This window comes from Rhineura floridana, chromosome 3 (assembly GCF_030035675.1).
Source record: "Rhineura floridana isolate rRhiFlo1 chromosome 3, rRhiFlo1.hap2, whole genome shotgun sequence".
Lineage (NCBI taxonomy): Eukaryota > Metazoa > Chordata > Lepidosauria > Squamata > Rhineuridae > Rhineura > Rhineura floridana.
Window position 1 is genome coordinate 225,720,611 of NC_084482.1, and position 26,185 is coordinate 225,746,795.

Here is a 26,185-nt window from a genome sequence, read left to right on the forward strand (position 1 = left end):
ATTCCAGGAGCAAGATGTTACCCAGAATTCTTCATGGCAGAGCCATGTTTTTAGGCCAGAGGAACAGGCTTTCTTGACAAAGTCCACGGTGGCCACCCCTCTGGTCAGTTGAATGGCCACCTGTTCTAGGGCACAGTTATTTAGGATGTGTAGAAATTTCTCCTCTTGATTGTGACAGGAACGCACATGTTGCCAATCTGTGTGAGGGCAGTTGAAGTCACCCATTGCTACATTTTCTCGTTTGGGTACTCCCTTCATTTAATTTTCATCTCAAGTTCACATTGACACATCCCCAGTGCTAAATTACAAGGCATTACAGATCTAAAGCGTTTGATGCGGAGTGGAGGTACCTTTCTGAATTCTTCATTACCTGAATCACAAGGCTATCTGGGCGTAAGTAATGTGTGAGCCTCATGGATGAGAAGACTGACTAGGTGCTCAAAGGAAAGAATGTTTACATTATTTTTCCTTTGACAAGCATAAGAATGTGTTTATGATTCATTCCTAAGCTTAATTACTTAGTATCACAATTAATTATCAGTGAAAAGCAAAACCATTCTAAATTATAGCAGGATGGTACATTCCTCAGATATCTGGATATTTGAAAGAAATACAACTCACTAATAGGCAAAAACCCTTGAGGTTTAAGAACGTACCTATAGCCAACAGAAATTTCTATCAAAGTTTAAAAAGCAGGGAAATTGGGCAGCTATAGTGAATGCACCAGGGGAGCAGAGACCTGACCTCCTCTCTGAGATATTGGACTGCCCTACAAATTTGTAAATATGCAAATACCGTTTGGGTTGGTCTGTCACAGTGCAGTCCACTTCCTGTGTAGCTTGGAAGAATTTGGTAACAGGTGGATACTGTGTGCTGTACTTGATGCCCTTTTGGACACAGCAAAATGGCCAGGTTGTACCCCTAAATCACCAGTTTGGGCCAACTCAAATCACATATCCACACCTCCAGGAGACAAAGGTTATTTCCAGATGGTTCGGGATCTCATTACAGCTTCACAATTAACATACATTATAGAGTCAGAAGAGTGGCTATATATTGTAGCCAGCCTGGGTTTGTCACATTCTGCCATGTTGCATTGAAAATCCCCTCCATGCCATTCTGCTGCTTCCCATAAGCTCATTTCAAAACAAAACCTTACTAATCTTATAGTCCTGAACTCAGAAACACTTCCTTAACAACTCTCTTAAGTTTTCATGGCGATAGAGAAGACAGAGAGAATCAAGAATTCAAAGTGTAAAAATGGGGGGAATCCAGAGCCCTGTTAAGACTTTTTTCTGTCAGAGTTCTCATTCCCATTCCTACGGTTCCCTCCCACCACCCCTTCTCCCCTCCCCCCTCCCTCCCCCTTCTCCCCATGCTCAGTTTCACCTATCCTAAGTATGATTATACAGGAGTAAATCCCATTGAACTCAATAAGCATGCAAATGATCAAACCTGTCCTCCTCCCCCTTCTGCTTGCTCCCATCCCCCTCCTCCTGTACTGAATGTGGAAAGAGCGTCAGTATGAGAAATAAGCTTCCTTTACATCAAAAAATCCACACAGGAGAGAAACTATATAAATGCATGAGTGTGGGAAAAGCTTCACTGGTAGAAGTATTCTAAGTGTACATCAAAGAATCCACACAGGAGAAAAACCCTATAAATGTGCAGAGTGTGGAATAAGTTTCAGTCAGAGGCCACACCTTACTTCGCATTGCAGAACCCACACAACGAAGAAGCCTTGTAAGTGTCTGGAGTGTGGAAAGAGTTTCAGTTGTAGTCAAAGTCTAGCTTCCCATCAATGAGCCCATATGGAAGAGAAGCTGTTTAATTGTTTGGAACGTGGAAAGAGTTTCCATCAGAGTAGTAACCTTTCTTTACATCAAAGAACCCACACAGGAGAGAAACCGTATAAATGCATACAGTGTGGGAAATGTTTCAGTCAGAGCCAACACCTTACTTCACATCACAGAACCCACTCAGGAGAGAAGCCATACAAGTGTTTGGAGTGTGGCAACAGTTTCAGTTATAGTAGAGGCGCTTTTTTACATCAAAGAATCCACACAGGGAAGAATGTATGGAGTGTGGAAAAAGCTTCAGATGTAGAGATTTTACTAAACGTGAAAGAACCCACACAAGAAAAAAGCCACATGAATGCATATAGTGTGAAAAAAAGTTTCAGTCAGAGCCAACCCCTTACTTCAAATCACAGAACCCACACGGGAGGAAACAACAATGCATGGAGTGTGGAACGAACTTCAGTCATAGCAAAAGCAAATGAAGCGGCTGCATCATGGCCCTACTTTCACACTATGGCCTTGCAACATTTTATCTGTTCCTGTTGGACTTTTTTCTGTCAGAGTTCTCATTCCCCTTCCTACGGTTCCCTCCCACCACCCCTTCTTCCTATCCTAAGCATGATTATACAGGAGTAAATCCCATGGAACTCAATAAGCATGCAAATAATCCATTCTCAGCAAACCTGTACAGGATCCCATTTCTTACCTCCTGGATTAAAAATCAGAGAAATTCACTAATTGCCAAAAATCCTTGCTGTTTAAGGACATACCTATAGCCCGCAGATATTTCTATCAAACTTTCAAAAGCAGGGAAATTGGGCAGCTATAGTGAATGCACCAGGGGAGCAGGAGACCTGACCTCCTCTCTGAGATATTGGACTGCCTTACAGATTTGTCAAAAAGCAAACACAATTTGGGTTGGTCTTTCACAGTCCAATCTACTTCCTGTGTAGCTTGGAAGAAGACACCCCTGTAGCTTCTGTGCCCACTCAGGCCTAACTCAAGTCAGGAATCCTCAACCAGAGTGTTTTATACAGAGGTCTAATACTTAAAACAGACCAAGAGAGCTCTGTAGCCATTATTATATGTTTCTATCATATTATTTATTATATTATACAGCCACGAGAATGGCTGTATACTATAGCCAGTGGGGATTTTTCACATTCCGCAGTGTTAAATGGAAAATACCCCCGCATGCCATTGTGATGCTTCCCATAACCTCATTTCAAAACAAAACCTTACAAAACTTATAGTTCTGAAATCAGAAACGCTTGCTTAAGAACCCTCTCAATTTTCATGGCGGTACACAAAAGAGTCAGAGAGAATCGAGAGTTCAAAGTCTAAAAACGGAGGAAAAAAACTCAGAGCACTTTTGGACTTTTTTCTGCCAGAGTTCCCATAATCTGTTGAAATTCATTAAAAATCAGCCATTTTCACAGAGTACCTGTAATCCTAATACTGACGTTGCCCCATACTCTGATCTCCATCTTCTGCAGTTTAAAAGTTAAAAAATTGCCTGGCTGATTTTTAATTAATTTAAGAAATTGTGGCTGGAAGCCTATTATAACGTGGGGCATGCTCAGTAAGGGCCAACTGTCAGTGTTCTAAAAGCCTCACAGCTGCTGGGCGTGGCTAATCAGAGGGCCACACCCACACCAGACTTGATTTCACTCGAGACAGTCCTGGCTTCCCTCAAAGACTCCTGGGAAGTGTAGTTTGTGAAGGGTGCTGAGAGGAGACTCCTATTCCCCTGAGAGAATGGTTGAACAGTCAGCCACTCTGATTGAAGGTCTGTGAGGGGAACAGGGCGTCTCCTAGCAGCTCTCAGCACCCTTCACTAACTACACTTCCCAGGATTCTTTGAGAGAAGCCATGATTGGCTTTGAGCCATGGCTTTGGGAGAAGCCATGATAAATTGTTTTAAATTGTTGTTAAAAGATGTGTTTTTAAATTTGTATATTTGTTTTTAATGTTTTTAGTTATTGTAAACCGCCCAGAGAGCTTCAGCTATGGGGTGGTATATAAATACACTAAATAAATAGATAAATAAATAATGATTGTCCAAAGTGTAATAGAGGTCAGGTGTGGATGTGGCCAGGGACAGCTTTGTTTTAAATTTGGGTGGGAGGTAGGGTTACCAGGTTCAGGGCCTGAGACTGATCCTGTATCTTTAAGAGAAGAGAAAGTCAGCCAAGTGCCGGTGTTCTTGCAACATTGTAATGGGAAAAACCACAAGGTAGAATTCTCCCTTCCCCCAGCAGAACTTTGAAAGATACAGAAGATGTCTTGGTTGGCAGGCCCAGCCTGGTCAGTTTTACCTATGCTAAGAAGGAAGGAGAGACGAAGAAAGGAGCTTTTTGCTGAAATCCAGCCAACCATTAACATAAGAAGATCGTGCAGGATCAGGCCAATGACGCACATAGCCAGCATCCTGTTCTCAGAGTGGCTAACCAGATGCCTATCAAAAGCCTGAAAGCAGGACATGAGCGCAACAGCAGTCTCCCCACTTGGGATTCCCAGTAACTGGCAAAAGTCTAAAGCAACCAACAGTGGTGTCCCTGGATGCTCCTGGATATATGGGGTTTGTTGTCCTGGCTGTGGTTGGGCTGTGGTTGCCCGCTTCATCTTTGCGGCCTTGGATCGCTGCGGCGCCGCGGGCTTGGGTCCCGGGCTGCCCCACCGCGTCTCATCTGGGCAGCCTTACAACATCGGGCATTTTACCTGAGCGGCCTGCAACGCCGGGCCCTCGAGTTGCTCTGCCTTGGCGGTTCTTGGCTGGACGGGTGTGGGCGTGGGTGCTGTGTTCCATCTGGCGGCCCGGGTCGTGGCGTTGGGCCTTGGGCTGCCTTGCTTGCGGCGGTTCCGGCTGGAGAGCGGTCGCGGCCTCCGGGCGGCCTCAGCTGTCCCTGCAGGGCGTGCTGTGCTCCGGGGCCACTTCTGGGCTTACCATCGTCGCTGTCGCTGTCGCCTGGGTGTCGCTATTGCTGTCGTCACCACTGCGGGCCGGGCCGAGCGGGTGCTGCCTGTTGGGTGTGGATGCCGTCGCCGTCGCTATCGTTGGTGCGGTGGCTTTTGGTGGCTTTGTCTTCTGCTTGCTGCTGTCCCTTGTGGTCGCGGGCACAGCTGTCTGGATCTCTGTTGCGGTCGTTGGCCTGGATAGGGTTGCGGTCGCTCGGGAGAGGACGCTAATACCATCACTGTGCTGCTGCTATCATCTGCTGCTGCCATCTGCTGCCTGCTTCTATCAGCTGCTGCGGTCGATTGCTGTGTGCTATTGTCACCTGCTATTGTCATCTGTCGCTTGCCTAGAACCGTTGTGGACGCTGTTGCTGCGGCTGCTATTGCCTTGACCTGAGTGTGGACGCTGCCATCACTACTGGCACTTTATTATTTTAATGTTGTTGTGTTGTATGAGTGAGGATTGTGTGTGTGTATGTCGTGTGTGTGTGTGAATTTAGTGTGTATTGGTGTGAATGTGCATTGTGTGGGTGTCTGTGACTTGGTGTGTGTGTATATGTGAATTTTATTTGTTTTAATATGTGCCTGGGAGAGAGTATTATACATCGACCGGGGAGACTTTCGGGGGCCCCAATTAGCGTAGTGACGGGTAATGGGAGGTATGGCGTTGTGAGGAGAACGTGCCAGATAAGGGGAACTCATCCCAGACAAGTAGTGTCTGTGACTTGTTCCGGTTCTCCTCACATCCCCAGGACTGATGGTTGTTTTATCAGTCAGCCTTCGGATCTCCATGTGCTGTTGTTAAACGCGAGGTCGGTTCACCATAAGATCTCCCTTGTCCATGATTTAATTGTGGACGAGGCTGCCGACCTGGCGTGTATAACTGAGACCTGGGTGGGCGATCAGGGAGGCGTTGCTCTTTCCCAGCTCTGCCCACCTGGGTATGCGGTTCAGCATCATGGTAGAACCGAAGGACGGGGAGGTGGGGTTGCTGTGGTCTATAGGAGTTCTTTCTCACTCACCAAGCACCCTGTCCAGGTGACAACTGGTTTAGAGTGTCTCCACCTTGTGTTGGGCCAGAGAGACAGACTGGGAATTTTGTTGGTGTACCGCCCGCCCTGCTGCCCAACAAATTCCCTAACTGAGCTGACAGAGGTAGTCTCGGAGGTACTGTTGCAGTCCTCTAGACTTTTGGTCTGATCCTGTATCTTTAAGAGAAGAGAAAGTCAGCCAAGTGCAGGTGTTCTTGCAACGTTGTAATGGGAAAAACCACAAGGTAGAATTCTCCCTTCCCCCAGCACAACTTTGAAAGATACAGAAGATGTCTTGGTTGGCAGGCTCAGCCTGGTCAATCCTAACCATGATTGCAAAGGAGTAATTCCGATTCAACGCAATAATCATACAAATGATCAGGCCTGCCTTTTCCCTCTTTCCCCTTTCCTCTCCCTTTCTCCTCCCCTCCCCTCTTCCTTCTTCCGCCTCCCCTGCCCACTCCATCCCTCCATCCCTTCCCCCCAGTCAGTTTTACCTATCCTAAGCATGATTGCACGGGAGGAAATCCCACTGAACTCAATAAACATGCAAATGACCACATCTGTCCTTCTCCCCTCCCCCTTCTGCCTGCTCCCATCCCAGTCCTCCCCTCTGCCTTTCTACCCCTCCCTCCTGCTCCTCTCTTCTCCATCCCCTGTGGTCAGTTTCACCTATCCTAAGCATGATTGCTGGGTGTGTGTGTGTAAATCCCACTGAACTCAATAAGCATGCAAATGATCAAACTGTTCTCAGCAAACTTGCACAGGATCCCATTTCTTACCTCCCGGATTAAAAAGCAGGGAAATTCACTAATAGGCAAAAAACCTTGCAGTTTAAGAATGTACCTATAGCCCACAGATATTTCTATCAAACTTTAAAAAGCAGGGAAATTGGGCACCTATAGTGAATTTACCAGGGGAGCAGGAGACCTGACCTCCTCTCTGAGATATTGGACTGCCCTACAAAGTTGTCAAGATGCAAACACCATTTGGGTTGGTCTTTCACAGTGCAATCCACTTGCTGTGTAGCTTGGAAGAATTTGGTAACATGTGCCTCTGAGCATATGGTGAGTGGTGGCAACACCTGTAATCAGCCCAAATAATAGAAAGAAGATATGTGCTGTGCTGATCTTGTTTTAACCGGGAGGAAGCAACATTATTAAGACAGTTGATATAGTTCAGATGGTCACTTTAAATATGTCTGATCTACTTTGCAATTTTAGTGACGTTTCCTATAGGAAATCATTTTCTTTTGCTTTTGTTTCTATGACTGTGTGAAGTACAGCAACACTTTGCAAAATTTGTACTAAAAAAACTCCAAACATAATTGTGGAATAATGGCACTGACGTCTGCAAAATAGTCTCCAGTGGACCTCAGAAGTGTCTCAAGATAAAACAATGGGAGGTGAAATATATTCTAGCAAAATTCTAGGTGTGCTCTATGTTTTTAATTGACTGTGCCCACCTTGCCTTAAATGAAGTGGTTTAAACATAGCAGCCTGAAAACATGCATCCTCTTTTTCCCAACAGCTGGAGTCATTGCTGAAGTAGCAACATATTGGAATCAGTCTGATTTTACATCAAACTGCCGTTTCAGATTCAACTGTTAATGCACCCAAAATACAAATAGAACATAACCTCCAATATCAAACACAAAAGGCTGTCTTCACCATCACATGACAATGACCAATAAAAAGGCTTTGAAATTAATAAAAATACATTTGACACAGATTTCTAGGATGAATAAGGAGGGGGGAAATGTTCTGGTTTAGATTCCCTGCAGAAGCATTAGTAACACAGGAAAGAAGCAAAGTAAGAACACCAACAAACATACAAAAATATAATTCTCCATCTTTGGAGATGGCAGGTGTTGCCACCACTCACCATATGCTCAGAGGAACATGTTACCAAATTCTTCCAAGCTCCACAGCAAGTGGATTGGACTGTGAAAGACCAACCCAAATTGTGTTTGCATTCTGACAAATTTGTAGGACAGTATAATATCTCAGAGAGGAGGTCAGGTCTCCTGCTCCCCTGGTGCATTCACTATAGCTGCCCAATTTCCCTGCTTTTTAAAGTTCGATGGAAATATCTGTGGGCTATAGGTACATTCTTAAACCGCAAGGTTTTTTTTTGCCTATTAGTGAATTATTATGTTTGCTTGTGCCGATTTCAGCCTGTTATCCTAGATCTGTATGTATAATTTAAGCTACGTGTAACATATGTGTATATACTGATGCATTTTCCACAAAACTGATATATTTCAAAACTCCAACACAGGGCAGACACAACCAGCCCCCTCTTGCTGAAAGCGAGGTCCTTAATTTGCCCGAGTAGCCCAGATGCTGGTGACCAGATATGGGCAGAAGCTGGAAGCTGATTGGACAATTTATTTAAAATACATCAGCAATAGACCAGTGTGTGCATCTCAATTTAGGAAAGATGTGAGCATAAAGAAAGCAAAGAGAAATTTCTTCTGGATATTTGAATGTAGAGAAGCAGGTCATTGTGTTTGATCCCTGATCCAATCATTTCTCTGTGTCTTGAAATCCTTACAGGTTTTCCCTTTTCTTTCTTATTTGCCCAAACAGGTGAAAGGTAGGAAAAAAGCATTATATGGATCCCTTTGTGGTGTCTTTGTAAACAAGCAAGCACAAAGTGGGAAAAGAGACATCTGGGAATCAAAGGAGACTTAAAAGGCAGAAGAAAAATCAATGAAAGAGGAAATCCTGTACTTTGCAGGGAGCTGTTATTGATGAACTCTGGATCCCATAGGAAGACCACTAAGGGAAAAGAAAGGGAAAGTGTTCAGTGTGGGAGAAAATATTAAAAAGTAAGCCAAAGTAAAATTGCAGAACCTACAGAGGGGAAAAAACATATCAGTGCATAGAGTGTGAAACGTTTTTCAAACTGTCACCAGCTTAGAAAGCATATGAGTACCTGGAATGTGGAAAGAGGTTCAGCATGACCTCTCACCTTACTTTACATCAAAGAACTCAGATGGGGAGAAATGATATGAATGCATGAGTGTGGAAAAAGCTCCAGTCAGAAGGGCCACCTTACTCAACATAAATGTACTCATGCAGAGGAGAAACTGCATGAATACATGTAGTGTGGAAAGTCTGTCCGTATAAGAACTCAGCTTACTTTATATCAAAGAGCCCATACAGGGAAGAAAACGTATATATGTATTGAATGTGGAAAGAGCGTCAATATGAGAAATAAGCTTACTTTACATCAAAGAATCCACACAGGAGAAAAACCATTTAATTGTCTGGAATGTGGAAAGAGTTTCAGTCACAGTAGTAGCCTTTCTTTACATCAAAGAACCCACACAGGAGAGAAACCATATAAATGCATAGAGTGTGGCAAGAGCTTCAGTCAGAGCCAACACCTTACTTCACATCACAGAACCCACACAGGGGAGAAGCCATATAAGTGTCTGGAGTGTGGAAAGAGTGTCAGTTGTAGTAAAAGTCTAGCTTCCCATCAAAGAACCCACACAGGAGAGAAACCATATATATGCCTACAATGTGGAAAAAGTTTCAGTCAGAGCCAAAACCTTACTTCGCATCACAGAACCCACACAGGGGAGAAGCCATATAAGTGTCTGGAATGTGGAAAGACCTTTAAAGAAAGCAGCAAACTTACTTTGCATCAACGAATCCACACAGGAGAGAAACCATTTAAATGCATAGAGTGTGGAAAAAGTTTCAGTCAGATCCAAAACCTTACTTCACATCACAGAACCCACACAGGGGAGAAGCCATATAAGTGTCTGGAGTGTGGAAAGTGTTTCAGTCAGAGCTCACAGCTTACTTCACATCAAAGAACCCACACAGGAGAGAAACCATTTAAATGCATAGAGTGTGGAAAGAGCTTCAGCGATAGTGGAACACTTTCCTCCCATCAAAGAATCCACACAGGAGAGAAACCATTTAAATGCATAGAGTGTGGAAAAAGTTTCAGTCAGATCCAAAACCTTACTTCACATCACAGAACCCACACAGGGGAGAAGCCATATAAGTGTCTGGAGTGTGGAAAGAGTGTCAGTTGTAGTAAAAGTCTAGCTTCCCATCAAAGAACCCATACAGGAGAGAAGCCATTTAATTGTCTGGAATGTGGAAAGAGTTTCAGTCACAGTAGTAGCCTTTCTTTACATCAAAGAACCCACACAGGAGAGAAACCATATAAATGTATGGAATGTGGAAAGACCTTTAAAGAAAGCAGCAAACTTACTTTGCATCAACGAATCCACACAGGAGAGAAACCATTTAAATGCATAGAGTGTGGAAAAAGTTTCAGTCAGATCCAAAACCTTTCTTCACATCACAGAACCCACACAGGGGAGAAGCCATATAAGTGTCTGGAGTGTGGAAAGTGTTTCAGTCAGAGCTCACAGCTTACTTCACATCAAAGAACCCACACAGGAGAGAAACCATTTAAATGCATAGAGTGTGGAAAGAGCTTCAGCGATAGTGGAACACTTTCCTCCCATCAAAGAATCCACACAGGAGAGAAACCATTTAAATGCCTAGAGTGTGGAAAAAGTTTCAGTCAGATCCAAAACCTTACTTCACATCACAGAACCCACACAGGGGAGAAGCCATATAAGTGTCTGGAGTGTGGAAAGTGTTTCAGTCATAGTAGAAGCTTTTCTTTACATCAAAGAACCCACACAGGAGAGAAACACATATATGCATAGAGTGTGGAAAAAGTTTCAGTCTGAGCCAACACCTCACTTCACATCAAAGAACCCACACGGGAGAAGCCATATAAGTGTCTGTAGTGTGGAAAAAGTTTCAGTCAGAGCCATCACCTTACTTCACATCAACGAACCCACACAGGAGAGAAACCATATGAATGCATGGAATGTGGAAAGAGCCCCTTCTTTTCAGAATGTATGTGACAATCGGAATTCAAAAGACCCAAAAGTAAATAATCAGGGACTTTCACTTCTTGAATTAGTGGCCTCGCATTCCTTAGAAATCTTAAATGGTTCAGCAATTGATTCTTCTGCTGGCTCGTTCACTTATTGGTCCTCTTTTGGGACAAGTGTAATCGATTATATAATTGTCTCACAATCACTGTTACTGGCCACTAATGAATTTAAAGTAATATGTAGAACAGAGAGTGATCATTTTCTGCTTCAATTAAATTTTATTTTTTCTGTGCCCAAAGTATACCCAATTCCACACCAGATACACCCCAGACCGGTGAAAAGGGTTCGTTGGTCTGAAAGAAAGGGGAAACAGCTAGCAGCGACTTTAATGTCCAATTCTTTCGAATTTATTCGGCAGGGAATATTAGAAGGTGCCTTAGATCCGATTCAGGCTTTTCAAAATATTGTCCTATTGCTTAAACCATTAATGACGCAGAAGGTAGTGGTAACAAATAAGAGACATGGTTCTCCCTCATGGTTTGATTACGAATGCAGAGCAGCAAAAAGATACCTTAGATTACAACTTCGGTTAACTCTCAGGCAGGATAATGATGAAACTTATACTAGTTTATTTAAATCAATGAAGGCAGCATATAAAAAACTTTTGCGCCAAAAGAAATTAGATTTTGCTGTATATCGCTGGCAGAAGCTAGAAAATGCGATCAATGCAGACCAAGAGCGTTTATTCTGGGACTTAGCCAAACAGGGGATGGGGTTTTACATCCAAAATAAAGTACAACAAATTCCGAGCCTGATTTGGTATAATCATTTTCACAATCTCTATTCTCTTGTTCCATCTTCCCAGACTAAAACTTTAGAAATGGAGATTGGAAACTTACAACAGTGGTCTCCGGTTTCCACTGAAGATATAAGATTGTTAATTCAATCGATGAAAAATGGGAAAGCTCCAGAGAAAGACTTTTTGCCTGCGGAAATATTTAAATATTGCCCAGAGTGGTGGGCACCTTTATTGGCTCATTTATTTTCTAAAATTAATGATACTGGTGTCATTCCGGTTGGTTGGAGACGTACCATCATTGTGCCAATATATAAAAAAAATGATCCTGCTGACCCGACAAACTACCGTCCTATCAGTTTAATAAATGTAGTAGCCAAATTATATAGTAAATTTCTTTGTCAAAAGCTAGAACAATGGGTGGATTTAAATCAGCTGATACCCCCTGAACAGATTGGATTTAGAAAAGGGTCATCTTCGATAGATCATTGCCTAACGTTTTATTTTTTGGCCAAAATGAATATAACAGGTCCGGTAAAACATCTTTATGTGGCATTTGTTGATTTGGCTGCAGCTTTTGACTCAGTGGACAGAAACAATCTATGGTCCAAACTATATAATATGGGAATAGATCGATGGTTACTATTCCTTATAAAGGCTCTTTATACTGACACCAAAGCCCAGGTTAAGGTAAATCTACAAGGAACCATGACACCTCTGATAACGGTAGAGAGAGGGGTGAAGCAGGGGTGCCCCCTAGCTCCCCTTCTATTTAACCTTTTTGTAAATAAAATAATTTCAGAATTATCCGATCATCAATACTTTCCTCCATCTTTTGGACAAAGGAAAGTATCTACATTATTTTATGCAGATGATATGGTTTTATTCTCTTTGGCCCCTATTGGCCTGAGAAGGATTGATAAAAAGACTACAGGAACTTTGCACAGCAGATAGGTTGAATATAAACTATAGGAAGACAAAAATCATGGTTTTTGGTAAAAGGCCGGTAATTCATCGATGGTCGGTGGAAAACCAGCAATTAGATCAGTGCAGAACATTTAAATATTTGGGGGTGACCTTTTCAGACACCCTCTCTTGGAAATTTCATGTTCAATCTATAAAGCAATCAGTGTTAAAAATGGTGGGGGTAATTTTAAAATTTTATCGCTCTGATGGGGGGAATCTGATTTTACGAGCCCTTAAAATAGTTGAGGCAAAGGTAATCTCGCAGGTTTTATATGCAGCACCAATCTGGGGGTGGGAAATTACAACAATTTTAACATTAGAAACCATCCAGACAAATTTCCTTAGGCGCCTGTTGTTTCTTCACCCCGGAACGCCTGCACCTATGCTTCGGGCGGAAACTGGAGCCGTTCCGTTATGTGCTCACATACATCTAGCTCTTTTGAGATTTGTGAGAACTCTTGCATTTACGCAAGGCAAGGATTTATTAAATTGTTGCCTAGGCCATCCTTTTTCAAATAAAATTTGGAATAATAGAATAGATGAATTACTGCATCGATATCATCTCACTTCTCAGCAGTTCTGTAGCATGGGGTCAAATAAAATGCTCAGAGAGGTTATTTTTAATCATTGTAAATATTTAGATCGACTTACTTTACTCAGCACTTGTGTAGCCCCATGGTACTGGAGATTTAAAATTGACTCTACTTGTGCCCATTATCTTTTGCAACCACTGCATATTAAACTAAGTCATGCTTTTACTGCAATTCGATTTTTTATGATCCCTAATGCTGATAGATCGGGCAGAATGACTAATGTTCCTAAGAATCAGAGAAATAATAATAATAATAATAATAGTAATATTTAATTTGTGTGTCGCCTATCTGGCAAATAGCCACTCTACGCGACGTACATTAAAATAAGATAAAATACAATAATATCAAATGCAATAATATCAAATGCAGTCACATTAATATCAGTAGATAAAATAAATACTGGACAGTCATCACTACATATATAAAACAATTATATTAGCAGCATACGATAGATGATAAGATCATGGAGATTTACCCATCCCAAGGACCTCAAAGGCCTGTTGGAATAGCCACGTCTTCAGGGCCTTGCGGAATACATCTAGGGAAGGGGCATGTCGAAGATCACATGGGAGGGAGTTCCAGAGAGTGGGGGCCACCACAGAAAAGGGTCTCTCCCTTGTACCCACCAACCTAGCTATTTTGGTTGGCGGGATTGAGAGAAGGCCTTGTGTGGCTGATCTAGTTGGGCGGCATAGTTGGTGGCAGTGGAGGCGCTCTTTCAGGTAAGCTGGGCCGAAACCGTACAGGGTTTTAAAGGTTAATACCAACACCTTGAATCGGGCCCGGAAAACAACCGGCAGCCAGTGTAGATCAAATAATACTGGCGTAATATGGTCCCGGCGGCGGCTGTTGGTAAGTAAGTGCGCCGCTGCATTCTGTATAAGTTGTGACTGGGATTATATGTTTTCTCTTTTCCCTTTTATATATATATTGAACATTGTATATTTGTGTTGGCCTATGGCCCTGCAATAAAGGTTTATTGACATATTGAAACCTTTCCTCCCATCAAAGAACCCACACAGGAGAGAAGCCACATAAGTGTCTGGAGTAACATCTTACTGCACATCAAAGAACCCACAGAGGGAAGGATACAAAAATGTATGGAGTGTGGAAAGAACTTCTGTCATAGCAAAAGCATTATAGTAGGGCCCCCGCTTTATGGCGCTTTGCTAATGCGGCTGTCTCAGTTAGATGCAATTAGACTAAAGCTCCACTCATACGGCGCTTCTTCCACGTTTACGGCGCTTTTTGGGCATCATGCACCATTCTATTGATTGAGGTCCACTTTTCGGCGGTTTTTGCTTTTCGGCAGGGGTCCAGAATGTAACCTGCCATATGAGTGGGGCCCTGCTGTACTTGATATTAAATGAAGTGACTGCATTATGGCCCTATCTTCAGATTATGTTCCTGGGACATTATCCCTGCTCCTAGAAACTGTTGACATGGACTCTAACATAAACAGTAAGCAAGGTTCATTACTGACTGGCCTGTTTGGCCTTTGTAATAAAACAAAGACGGGTGTTGCTGTCAGATATTAGCTTATACTATTTGGGCAGATGCAATTCACTAAACCTTGATGTAGCTAACATTACTGAATTACAACCCGGCCTGGATCTGATGATGAAGGAAAGGAAATATTAATAATAATATGCCCCTAGTTTCTTTTGCCTGAGTAGACACAGGGACAGAGTTGACTTCTGTGCTTGTTGCAGGGTTTGATCATTTTCTTTGTTTCTTTAAAAGATGAGTTTTATCTACATCTGAGAGAGAGAGTGGTGTGGTGATTAGAGTCAGACTGGAAGCTGGACGACCAGGGTTCAAATCCCTGCTCTGCCATGAAACTCACTAGGTAACTTTGGGGCAGTTAGGTGAGCCTAAACTACCTCACAGGGTTGTTGTGAGGATAAAATTGGCAGGGGGAGTGTGATGTTCCTGTATGTGAATGTAATGTAAATATGGTAAGTGCAGGTTTATTATAGGAAATACGGTAAGTGGAGTGAGTGAGAAGGGGAAGTACATGGGCTATAGAATGCTGGATGAGGATTGGCTGTGTGTTTGAATGGCTGAGGGTATAAATGAGAGGATGACAGTTGAGTCGTGGGGGTGTTGGACAAGGTGGTCGGGGTTGGAGAGTTGGTGGGGGTTGGAGAGTTGTGGTGTGGAGAGTAAGAGGTGGCTGTTGAGAGATTGGATTGGGAGTTCTAAGGCAAATATTAGGAATAAGGAACATAAGAGAAACATATATGAAACCATATGCTTGTCAATGAAATCTATAAGGAATTACCTATAGACACAGACACAAGGTATCAAAATAGCCAGGAAGAGACTAAGGCACAGTCTAGAGGCTATATTGGGTACACAGAGTGTTGAGTAGTGTGGCCTAGCAGGGGGATCTTTTGAGATCTGTGCTAGAGCGGAGAGAGGTAAAAATAAACACGACAATCCTGACTTGGGGTGGCCAGAGGTAGGCTACACATCATAAAGTGGGCTTGACAGAGGTGAGACATCTCTAGTGGTCACAGAGAAGGGAAGGACATCACAGAGAGCCATGTTGGTATGCCACTTTGAGCTCCTTGGAGGAAAATTGGGATATAAGTGTAATAAAAAAAATGGAAATGGACTGCCTTCAAGTTGATCGCGACTTATGGCAACGCTATGAATAGAATCGGTCTTGGATGAGACCGATTATCTGGATCCATTTCAGTTGGGTTTCAGGCCTGGTTTTGGCATGGAAACAGCCTTGGTCGCCCTGTATGGTGACCTTTGTTGGAAGAGAGACAGGGGGAGTGTGACTCTGTTGGTTCTCCTTGATCTCTCAGCAGCTTTCGATACCATCAACCATGGTATCCTTCTGGGAAGACTGGCTGAGTTGGGAGTGGGAGGGACTGCATGGTGGTGGTTCTGCTCCTACTTGGTAGGTCGGCTCCAGAAGGTGGTGCTTGGGGAACATTGCTCTGCTAGACTCTACTAGACTCTGCAGTAGGAGGTTCCTCAGGGGTCAGTTCTGTCCCCCATGGTGTTCAACATCTACATGAAACCGTTGGGTTTGATCATCCGGAGCTTTGGCGTGCGTTGCCATCAGTACGCTGGTGACATGCAGCTCTACTTCTCCTTTTCATCTTCTTCAGGTGAGACTGAACCAGTGCCTGCTTCTGACAATGGACTGTATGAGGGCTAATAAACTGAGGCACAATCCAGACAAGACTCAGATGCTCCTAGTGCGGGGTTCTTTTGACCAGATGATGGATGTCCAACCTGTCCTGGATGGGGTTGCACTCCCCCTGAAGGAGCCGGTTTGGAATTTGGGAGTTGTCGTAGAACCATCTCTGTCACTTGAAGCGCAGGTAGCCTCGGTGGCACGGAGTGCCTTCTACCAACATCAGTTGGTGGTCCAGCTGTGCCCCTATCTGGACAGGGATAACTTGGCTTCAGTTGTCCATGCTCTGGTAACCTCCGAGTTAGATTACTGCAATGCACTCTATGTGGGGCTGAAGACAGTTCGGAAACTGCAGCTTGTGCAAAATGCAGCGGCCAGATTGGTAGCAGGGACCAGATGGTCTGAATATATAAAACCGATTCTGGCCTGCTTGCATTGGCTGCCTGTATGTTTCTAAGCTCGATTCAAGGTGCTGGTTTTGACCTATAAAGCCTTACATGGCTTGGGACCACAATACCTGATGGAACGCCTCTCCCGATACGAACCCACCCATACACTATGTTCAACATCTAAGGCCCTCCTCCGGGTGCCTACTCTGAGGGAAGCTCGGAGGATGGGAACAAGGGAGAGGGCCTCCTCAGTGGTGGCCCCCAAATTATGGAATGATCTCCCATATGAGGTGTGCCTGGTGCCAACACTTATCTTTTCGGTGCCAGTCAAGACTTTCCTCTTCTCCCAGGCATTTTAGCATGTCATTTAAAATTGTTTTTAAATTTTAAATTGTGTTTTAAATTGTTTTTAAAAGATGTGTTTTAAATTTGTATATTTGTTTTTAATGTTTTTAGTTGCTGTAAACCGCCCAGAGAGCTTTGGTTATGGGGCGGTATATAGATGTAATTAATTAATAAATATTAAATAAATAAAATAAACGGTATTCAGAGATGGCTTATCATTGCCTTCCTCGGAGGCTGAGAGGCAGTCACTGGCCCAAGGTCACCCAGGGAGCTTCATTTCTGTGTGAGGATTCTAACCCTGGTCTCCCAGGTCGTAGTCCAATGCTCTAACCACTATGGCACACTGGCGCTCTTAGTGTAATAAATATATAAGTAAATAAACATTTTTCTTTGTTTAAAAAGCACAACCAGGTTATCTCTATGAGAGAAGGCAGATTACACCAAACCTATATTCTTGTGGTGCTGGCTAACAGTTTTTTTTCTTAACCTGGTTACGGATTAAAGATACAGAATGGTCATTTGGTGCTGCTTAACTAGGGCTCATGGGCAAGAGATAGTGGTGAACCTGAAATCCCATCAGAGGTGGCATCCCCTTCAGGTTAAAAAGGGTGTAGATAGGTAAGTGTGAGATAGAAGGGGTGGCAGAAAGACGGGGCAGTTTTGCAGCTGGGATTACACAGGCAGAGCAAGTGCAAACTCTCAGGAGACTTGAAGACCTCTTGGTCCTGCAGGGGCCGTCTCTGAGGATCTGCTGTGGCAGAGCAGATCTTCCACCTTGTCCAAGAATGGGAAACTACACTAAAGTCAACCTAGCCCAGAATTCCTATTTCCATCAGGTGACAGACAGCTACCACGGAAAACCCCCAAACGTAGGTAGAGTTACGTTTCAAAGTCTTAATTTTAATTAATTCCAATATAACAGGCTGTGATCTTGGCAGAGAATAGCTGTTCCATCTCTTGGCTTAAGGTGCATTATTTGCATTCTGTTTTGTTCTTTCCGTGTACTTGTTGCATTTTATTTTGCTGACAAACACTTTCTTATTGTTCCCCTTCCCCAAAATTCATTTCTGCATAATTTGCTGTTAATTTCTCTTTTCTTTCTTTATGCTCCCATCTTTCCAAGTTGTGATGTGCATATTGGTCTCTTGCAGATGCTGATGTATTTTAAATAAGTTTTACAATCAGCTTCCACTTTCTGGCCACATCTGCTCACCAGCTCTTGGCTATTGGAGCAAATTATGGACCTCGCTTTCAGCAGGAGGGGCTGGTTGTGTCTGTGCAGGAGTGTTCGAAGGCAGTCCTGTGTTGGAGTTTTCAGTTTACTAGTTTTGTGGAAACATACTTCTGTGTATACACATGCATTACACACAACATACATAATACAGACTGACAACAATAGACTTAAATTGGATAGGCAAACATATATAACGGCTACAGAAATCTCCCTTGGTCTGTTTTAACTATTAGACCTCTGTATTAAACATTCCAGTTGAAGATTCCTGACCTGAGCTAGGCCTCAGTTGGCACAAACGTTTCAGGGGTGTCAAAAGGGCTCACTGTGGTCAACTAGGGGAACTACCAGACTTTTGTAAACATCAGCGAACTCTCCAGAAAGTGTGTGATAAACTACATTGTCAGTAATGGGTTGAATTTATGAGGAGGGGAGAGAAATTGCTTGGCCAATGGCGTTATCGTGTTTAGGAACTCAGGAAGGTGCCTTATACTGTCACATCCATTGGTCCATGCAGCTCAGTATTGTCTACACTGACTGGCAGGGGCTCCCCAGGGTTGCAGGCAGGCCCTCTCTCCCAGCTCCACCTGGAGATGCCACTGGGGATTGAACCCAGGACCTCCTGCATGCAAGGCAGATGCTCAACCACTGAGCTGCAGCCCTTCCCTCTTGGCATTCACAAGCAATAACATTTGGTGCAATACCGAGGGTTGAAAAGGTATATTCCGGAACCATCCAGGCCATGGGGGTGTATTCCACCTGTGGACTCCTTTCTCTTCTACTGTGCTTTAATTTCTTTGGAGGGGAAGGTCTGGCTGCAAAATAAACAGCCCAACCAGCATTTGCCTCTCTGTGTGTTGGATGAGTATTTGCCCAGATGATGTTTTTGCTGAACCCTCATTTTTTGGATGGGGACCTTTTGGCCCTGCAGATGCTGTTGGGCTCCAACTCTCACCGTCCCTCCCTATTGGCTGTGCTGGCTGCAGCTGATGGGAGGTGGAGTCCAATAACATCTCAAGGATCAAAAGTTCCCCACGTGATCTGGGGTGTTCAATGTGGTCAAGCGGCACAAAGACAACTGGGGACTGAAGTGGGTGCCGAAGAACTGACTGGGTCCGTCTGGTGAGTGAGCTGAGATGGAGCAATTTGCTGGAGTGTTGGGAAGAAGCAGGTTGGGAGGAAAACTAAGACAAGACTATAACTTTTTCATTTTTAAGAAGACTGACATGCAAAGTCCCAGACCTACACAGGACAAAACTCTGCTAAAAATGTAGATGGAGATAAGGAATATGAGAATAGAACGGAAGGAAATCGCTCACAAATACCAGCCCTAAAAGTGAAGTGTGAAGGAACGAGGCACAAGGAAGCTCTGCCAAAACATTAAAACTCAACCCTAAAACAACAGTTGAAAAGGAACTCTCAGCCACCCCTGGCCCTACAACTAAGGAAAGGGGTGGGTGGGAAAGGGGGGGTGACTTACTGTTCTAATAATAAATACTGTATCCACTCAAACAAAAAAAGGAACAGGCATAAATATGGCATGAAAACAAAACAAAGGTGGTGGATGGTGAGTATATGACGTTGTTGGTAATCAAAATAGGAAGTGATTGGAGGGAGGGACGTTGCCTCCCCTCCTCCCCAACCCTTTGAGGCATCCTGCTCAGGAGAGATTGAACTTGCAAAGGAGCCCAAGTGAAAGACAAGTGTGATTTGCATCAACATCCCTAAAAGCACTGTGAGTGGAAAGCCATGTGTAAAACCCCCCTCTGATTGTGATGTGTGTCAATCAAGAAGGAGCACTCCAGCCTCCCCTCCCTCCAATCTCCTTCAGCATTGAAAACATGGGCCTGTCTGTGGGAGGAGTCATAATCCCAAGATTCTCAGCTTTCCTTTTAATGAAAGTCATGACAGATGCTCTTGGAGGTCACTGATTCATAGGGTCGCCATAAGTCATAGTCGACTTGGAGGCACATAACAACAAATTTCTAGCATTTGTGGAACTTGAGATATGAGGCAAAACACAGAAGCATTATTTCCCTTTCTTGTGTAAGGAATTAATCCATCTTTTGTTTGGCCTCCCTCTTTTTCTACTCCCTTCTGTTTTTCCCAGCATTATTGTCTTTTCTAGTGAATCGGGTCTTCTCATGATGTGCCCAAAGTATGATAACCTCAGTTTAGCTTCTAGTGATAGTTCCGGTTTAAGACATCAATTCTGAAATTCAACATCATCTGAGCTCTGCGAGTGCCGCATACTCCCGAATGAAGCATAGAGTGTTCGAGCATCGAGATATCTGCAGGGAGGCCAAAACACTTATTTACAAAGCCATTGTACTACCAACCTTACTGCACACCTGTGAAACATGGACCAATTATAAATGCCAAAACGCCAATTTCAACTTCTGGAAAGATTCCACCAATGCTGCCTCTGGAAAATTCTGCAAATTACTTGGAAAGATATACGGACTAATGTTAGTGTTTTGGAAGAAGGAAAGACCACCAGTGTGGAAATAATGATCCTTCAACGTCGCTGAACTGGCCATATTGTTTAAATGCCTGATCACCATCTTCCAAAGCAGCTGCTACTCCCAACTTAAGGATGGAAAATGAAATATTGGTGGACAGCAAAAGAGGTTTAAAGATGTTCTTAAAGTTAATCTAAAAAAATGTAACATGACGATTGAGAATAGGGAAGCTTTGACCCATGAGCGTCCCAGTTGGAGGTTGGCTATTACCAAAGATGCTATAGACTTTGAAGAAGCACAAGCACAGAGCGAAAGGGGCAAACGATCTAAGCAGAAGGCGTGTCAAGCAAATCCTCATCGCGCCTATCTTCCATCTGGAAGGAGGCTGTGTGGATCTAGAATTGGCCTCCACAGCCACTTATGGACCCACTGTTAAAGATGTTATCTTGGAAGAAAATCTTACTCGGCCACAGTGATTGCCAAAATCAATTTGTTCTAACACCCAATTATTTGTCTTTTTGGCAGTCCATGGTATCTGCAAAGCTCTCCTCCAGCACCACATTTCAAATAAGCTGATTTTTCTCTTATGCATTTTTTTCACTGTCCAACTTTCACATCCATACATAGTGATTGGGAAAACCATGGTCTGAATGATCCTGACTGTAGTGTTCAGTGATACATCTTTGCATTTGAGGACCTTTTCTAGTTCTCTCATAGCTGCCCTCCCCAGTTCTAGCCTTCTTCTGACTTCCCGACAATTCATTTTGGCAATCACTTGTTGACAAGTAAGATTTTCTTCCAAGATGTCTTTAATGGTGGGTCCGTTAAAGCAGAACTGTCACTACAAGCTAAAATGATGAAACTGAAGTTATATTTTGGACACATCATGAGAAGATATGATTCACTAGAAAAGACTTTAATGCTGGGGAAAACAGAAGGGAGTAGAAAAAGAGGAAGGCCAAACGAGATGGATTGATTCCATACAGGAAGCCACAGACCTGAACATACAAGATCTGAACAGGGTGGTTCACGACAGATGCTATTGGAGGTCACCGATTCATAGTGTCGCCGTAAGTCGAGATGGACTTGAAAGTGTATAACAACAAAAACAGGATAGACCCCTAGTTTCCTTAAGAAGGTCTGACCACATTCCATACTTTTTATCATTGCTTGCTTGTATGCTTTCTTTTATGAGAAATAAGGTTCTCATGGTAATGGGAACTCTTTCCACACTCCATACATTTATATGAGTTTACTAGAGAGAGGTGGGGAGCCAATCTTAACCTGTGAGGCCATTTTATAGTATAGACAATACTGAGCCAGGTGGACTGATGGATCTGACTCAGTCGAAGGCAGCTTCCCGTGTTCATAAACACACTAACTCAGGCCTAACTCAGGTCAAGAAGCCTGAACCAGAGTGTTTGAAACAGAACTCTAATACTTTAAAAAGATCAAGAGAGAGCTCTGTAGCCATCATTATATGTTGGCCTAGGCCAATTTAAGCCGATTGTCTTAAGTCTGTATGTATTATATTTACTACATGCTACATATATGTATATGCTGCAGCATGTTTCCACAAAATTGGTAAATGTAAAACTGCAACACAGGGCAGACTCAACCAGCCCTCCTGCTAAAAGGGAGTCTTTGCCAACTAGGGAAGAGGTTGGTGACCAGATACGGCCGGGTTAAAGTCGGAAGCCGATTGGAAAAGATCTCAAGGGCCATACATTTAAAGCACATCCACTGCACATTTAAAGCATGTGATTTCCCCAAAGAATTGGGGTCATTTTATAAGCTTCTCTGGTGAAGTGCAGCTCAATTATCAGGGGGATGTTTTAAGGAAGCTCCGAGTCAATTTCTCCTCTGCTGCAACCAATCCACCGGCAGGGGCGTTTGTTTTCCTTCAGGGTCGGCCTTGAGAGGTTAGGGTTAGGAAGCAGAAAAAGAGGAGCCCGGGCAACAGCCTCGTAGTACTCTGAGGAAGGACGGCGCTCCTCTGTCCCTGAGCCCGCGGAGACGACCAGGGGACTCCTCCCCCGGCTCCGACACGTGCAGGAAGCAGTCCGGTGATGCTGAAGGTGTGCTCTCCGCCGTAGCTCTATGGTTCTCTGCCTTCGAAACGGAACCCGAAGTGTCGCTGGAACAGGTTCCGAAGGGCCATCAGCGCAGCTTAAAGAAAGGGAGGTAGGGAGAGGAAGAGGAGGGGGATTTCTGGAGGGACGGGAGATATTCCGAGGGGCGGAGTTCTGGCAGTTGAGACCCTCCAGGAAGGGGAAACCCGCGTGGTCGGACCCCCGGGCAAAGGGGAGGCTGGTTCCTGGAGAGGACAAAGAGGTAAAGGGGGGTAATCTGCCTCTTTTTTGGGGGGGGGAAGAAGTGCCCCCTCCCAAACGCCCCTCGAGGAATCCAGGTTTGCATTGCACAGCCCTGTTTAAATCTTCTTGCTCTGTAGAGATCCACCCGCCCCCGGCCCATGGGATGGGTGGCCAGCAGGCCAGCTTGGGTGGCGGTGGTGGTGGGGAGGACACAGCCTTGCTTGGCTGGGGCGGGAGGAAAAAGAGCTCCCCCCCCCAGGAAGGAAAGTATCCCTCACCAGGAATCCACGAGCTGCTCTCCAAGCCTCCCCCCCCCGAATGTGCAGGCTTTTGATTGGAAGCTCTGCCGCTCTCCCCCCTCTGAGCTCTGTCTAGTGGAGGGGGCAAGAAGCCTCCTTTGGTTGTGGGGAGGGGGCGTAATTGGCTGCAAGGCTGCCGGCAGAGGCTGGAGGGAATGGACCGCGAAGGTCCCCTTCTACCGAGCGGCTTCCCGCTGACCTCGGGCTATTCATCCATCCCGTTCCAGGTGCCTCTCCACCGTGCGGTCCCCGGGGTGGGCTGCCTCCGTCCAGGGCGGGGAGGAGAAAGGCAGCGCTGGGCGTGGGGAGGCGCCTCGATGCTGGGCTACTTCTGGCCAAGGAGTCCCGACGTGCGTGTGGGGCGAGGGGCGCCCTCCTCCCGGCTGTCGGCCAGGCCGACTCTCCAGCGCGAGGGAGGGAAGTGGGACTGGCCCCACCGGGGAGCAGGCTCAGCCCCGGCCCCTGTAGGGAGGGGTCCTGGGGACACCCCGAGGTCCTCGACCCAAAGCGCGCCGGAAGGGTCCCTTTAGCTTAGTCTCTGAGGCTGCGGGATGCCGCAGCTGCGCCCCCCGAAGGCGCGGCGCCACCTTGTGGGCGTCACAGGACGCTCCTCCGGCTCTGTCTTGAGTCCCAAATCAAGAATCGGAGCGCTGTTGACCTTGGAGAAGGCAGCTCTTCTCTCTGGGCCCTTTTCAGACATCCGATCTGAGTCCCCCAGTCAGGCCACAAGGAGGAGAAATGCAGTGGGCTGTAAGTAAGGAGGCTGCAATTGGTGACATTTAGGGGGTCCTTGTAGCAGAGTTTTTCTACTGCTCCTGCTGAGATTTTGGTACAAGTTAGGATTTTTTGCTAAGTCAGCCACAGAGTTACCGTTTCCTCACCAAACCTTACCTCTTCCTTCCCCCTCCAGGCTTGGTGTCCTTTGAGGAGGTGACTGCCTGTCTGTCCAAGGAGGAGCGGACTGTGCTGGATCCAGGCCAAAGGGCTCTGTAGAAAGATGCCTTGCTGTGGATCTGGGAATGTGACTTCTCTGGGTAGGGATCCTTCTGTCTGTCCCATCTTTAGTATGGCTGAAAGGTTATTGGTAAGGCTGTGGCCAGTAAGTCTGCCCTGGCCATTCTGAGCCTTCCTGTGTCACCGTCTTCTGGCCTGGCAAGGGCTGAAGGTACAAGAGCAGTTTCTCTCTATGCTGGATCTTCTTGTCCCGTTGCTGTGAGGGGAGGACTTCTGCCTTCTCCACTATACCAGTGTGGGCAAGACTTAATCTGATAGTGCTATGGCCACTGTTTCCAATTGGTTTGACACCACTTCTTTCTGTCATCTGGTTCTGGGAGCCACTTAGTCTTATGTCTGTCATGATCACTGGGTCCCAAAATCCTTGAAACCCCAAAACCAGCTCTGCAACGTAGAACACTGCTGAACACCACAGCTCTTTTTCAGGCACCCTGCAGGCACCAACTTCACCAGGGCTGGTAAATAATCAAAGCCAGCCCTATCAGGTAGGCCATGTTGCTACCATCCCTTCTGTCCACCCGTTTGGGCCAGGGGACTCTCAAACCTTACGTTGAACAGACATGCTTAGGATTCCAAAGAGGCAAGTGCTAAAGACCAGACTCTTTGCTTCTTGGAGCCCAAGCAAAACAGCTAAATGGTAGCACATATCCCAAAGGCCAAGGTACTGGTTTTGCAACCCAAGGCTTAGGAAAGAACATACACCAGTCAATATGAGGTGGCTTTATTAAAAATATAAGTGCATATAAAAGAGCAACATGAAAATCCTGAACCCAGAACACCCACAAGGCAGAGGTAGAAGTCTCCAATAAAGATCAAAGGGCGGTTGCAAATTGAAGCACATGATGAAATACTGACTATTCCTAACACTAAGACACTTTGACAAAGCTTAGGATGGTTCTGACTCTTGTAAGAAAAGGCCTGGCAGCAACAGCGGAGGGGGTCTAATAGCCAATCAGGAGATCTCTGGAAGGTGGACTATTCCAGGGCCTCTTCCTGCCTTCTCATAGGTGCGCTCGCACAGCTGGGGACTCTTAGGTCACATTCGCACCAGACATTTATTCCACTATCATTCCACTTTAAATACTCATGGCTTCCCCCAAAGAATCCTGGGAAATGTAGCTTGTGAAGAGGGCTAAGAGTTGTCAGGAGGCTCCTCTTTTCCTCAGAGAGCTATAATTCCCCGAGTGTTTTAACAATCAATCCCTCTTCCAAGGGGACTCTCAGAATTGTAGCTCTGTGAGGGGATTGGGCATCTCCTGACAAGTCTCTGCACCCTTCTCAAACTACATTTCCCAGGATTCTTTGGAGGAAGATGATGGTTTAAAGTGGAATAATAGTGGAATAAATGTACAGTGTGAATGCAGCCTGAGTATGTGTGGATGTCTTAATCCCGAGCTCATGACTCCTCTAATGAGGAAAAACTGCTTCTGAGCAGAAGGATATTACCCATATGGCTGCATTCCAGGAGCAAGATGTTACCCAGAATTCTTCATGGCAGAGCCATGTTTTTAGGCCAGAGGAATAGGCTTTCTTGACAAAGTCCACGGTGGCCACCCCTCTGGTCAGTTGAATGGCCACCTGTTCTAGGGCACAGTTATTTAGGATTTGTAGAAATTTCTCCTCTTGGTTGTGACAGGAACGCACATGTTGCCAATCTGTGTAAGGGCAGTTGAAGTCACCCATTGCTACATTTTCTCTTTTGGGTACTCCCTTGATTTAATTTTCTTCTCAAGTTCACATTGACACATCCTCAGTGCTAAATTACAAGGCATTACAGATCTAAAGCATTGATGCAGAGTGGAGGTACCTTTCTGAATTCTTCATTACCTGAATCACAAGGCTATCTGGGCATAAGCAATGTGTGAGCCTCATGGATGAGAAGACTGACTAGGTGCTCAAAGGAAAGAATGTTTACATTCCTTTTTCCTTTGACAAGCATAAGAATGTG

The 26,185-nt window shown here is 44.8% G+C and overlaps 1 pseudogene; it reads left to right on the plus strand.

Moving 5' to 3' along the window:
* Window positions 1-8,560: 8,560 nt before the first annotated feature.
* Window positions 8,561-26,185, plus strand: part of LOC133381797 (zinc finger protein 845-like) — a 28,642-nt pseudogene continuing 11,017 nt past the window's right edge.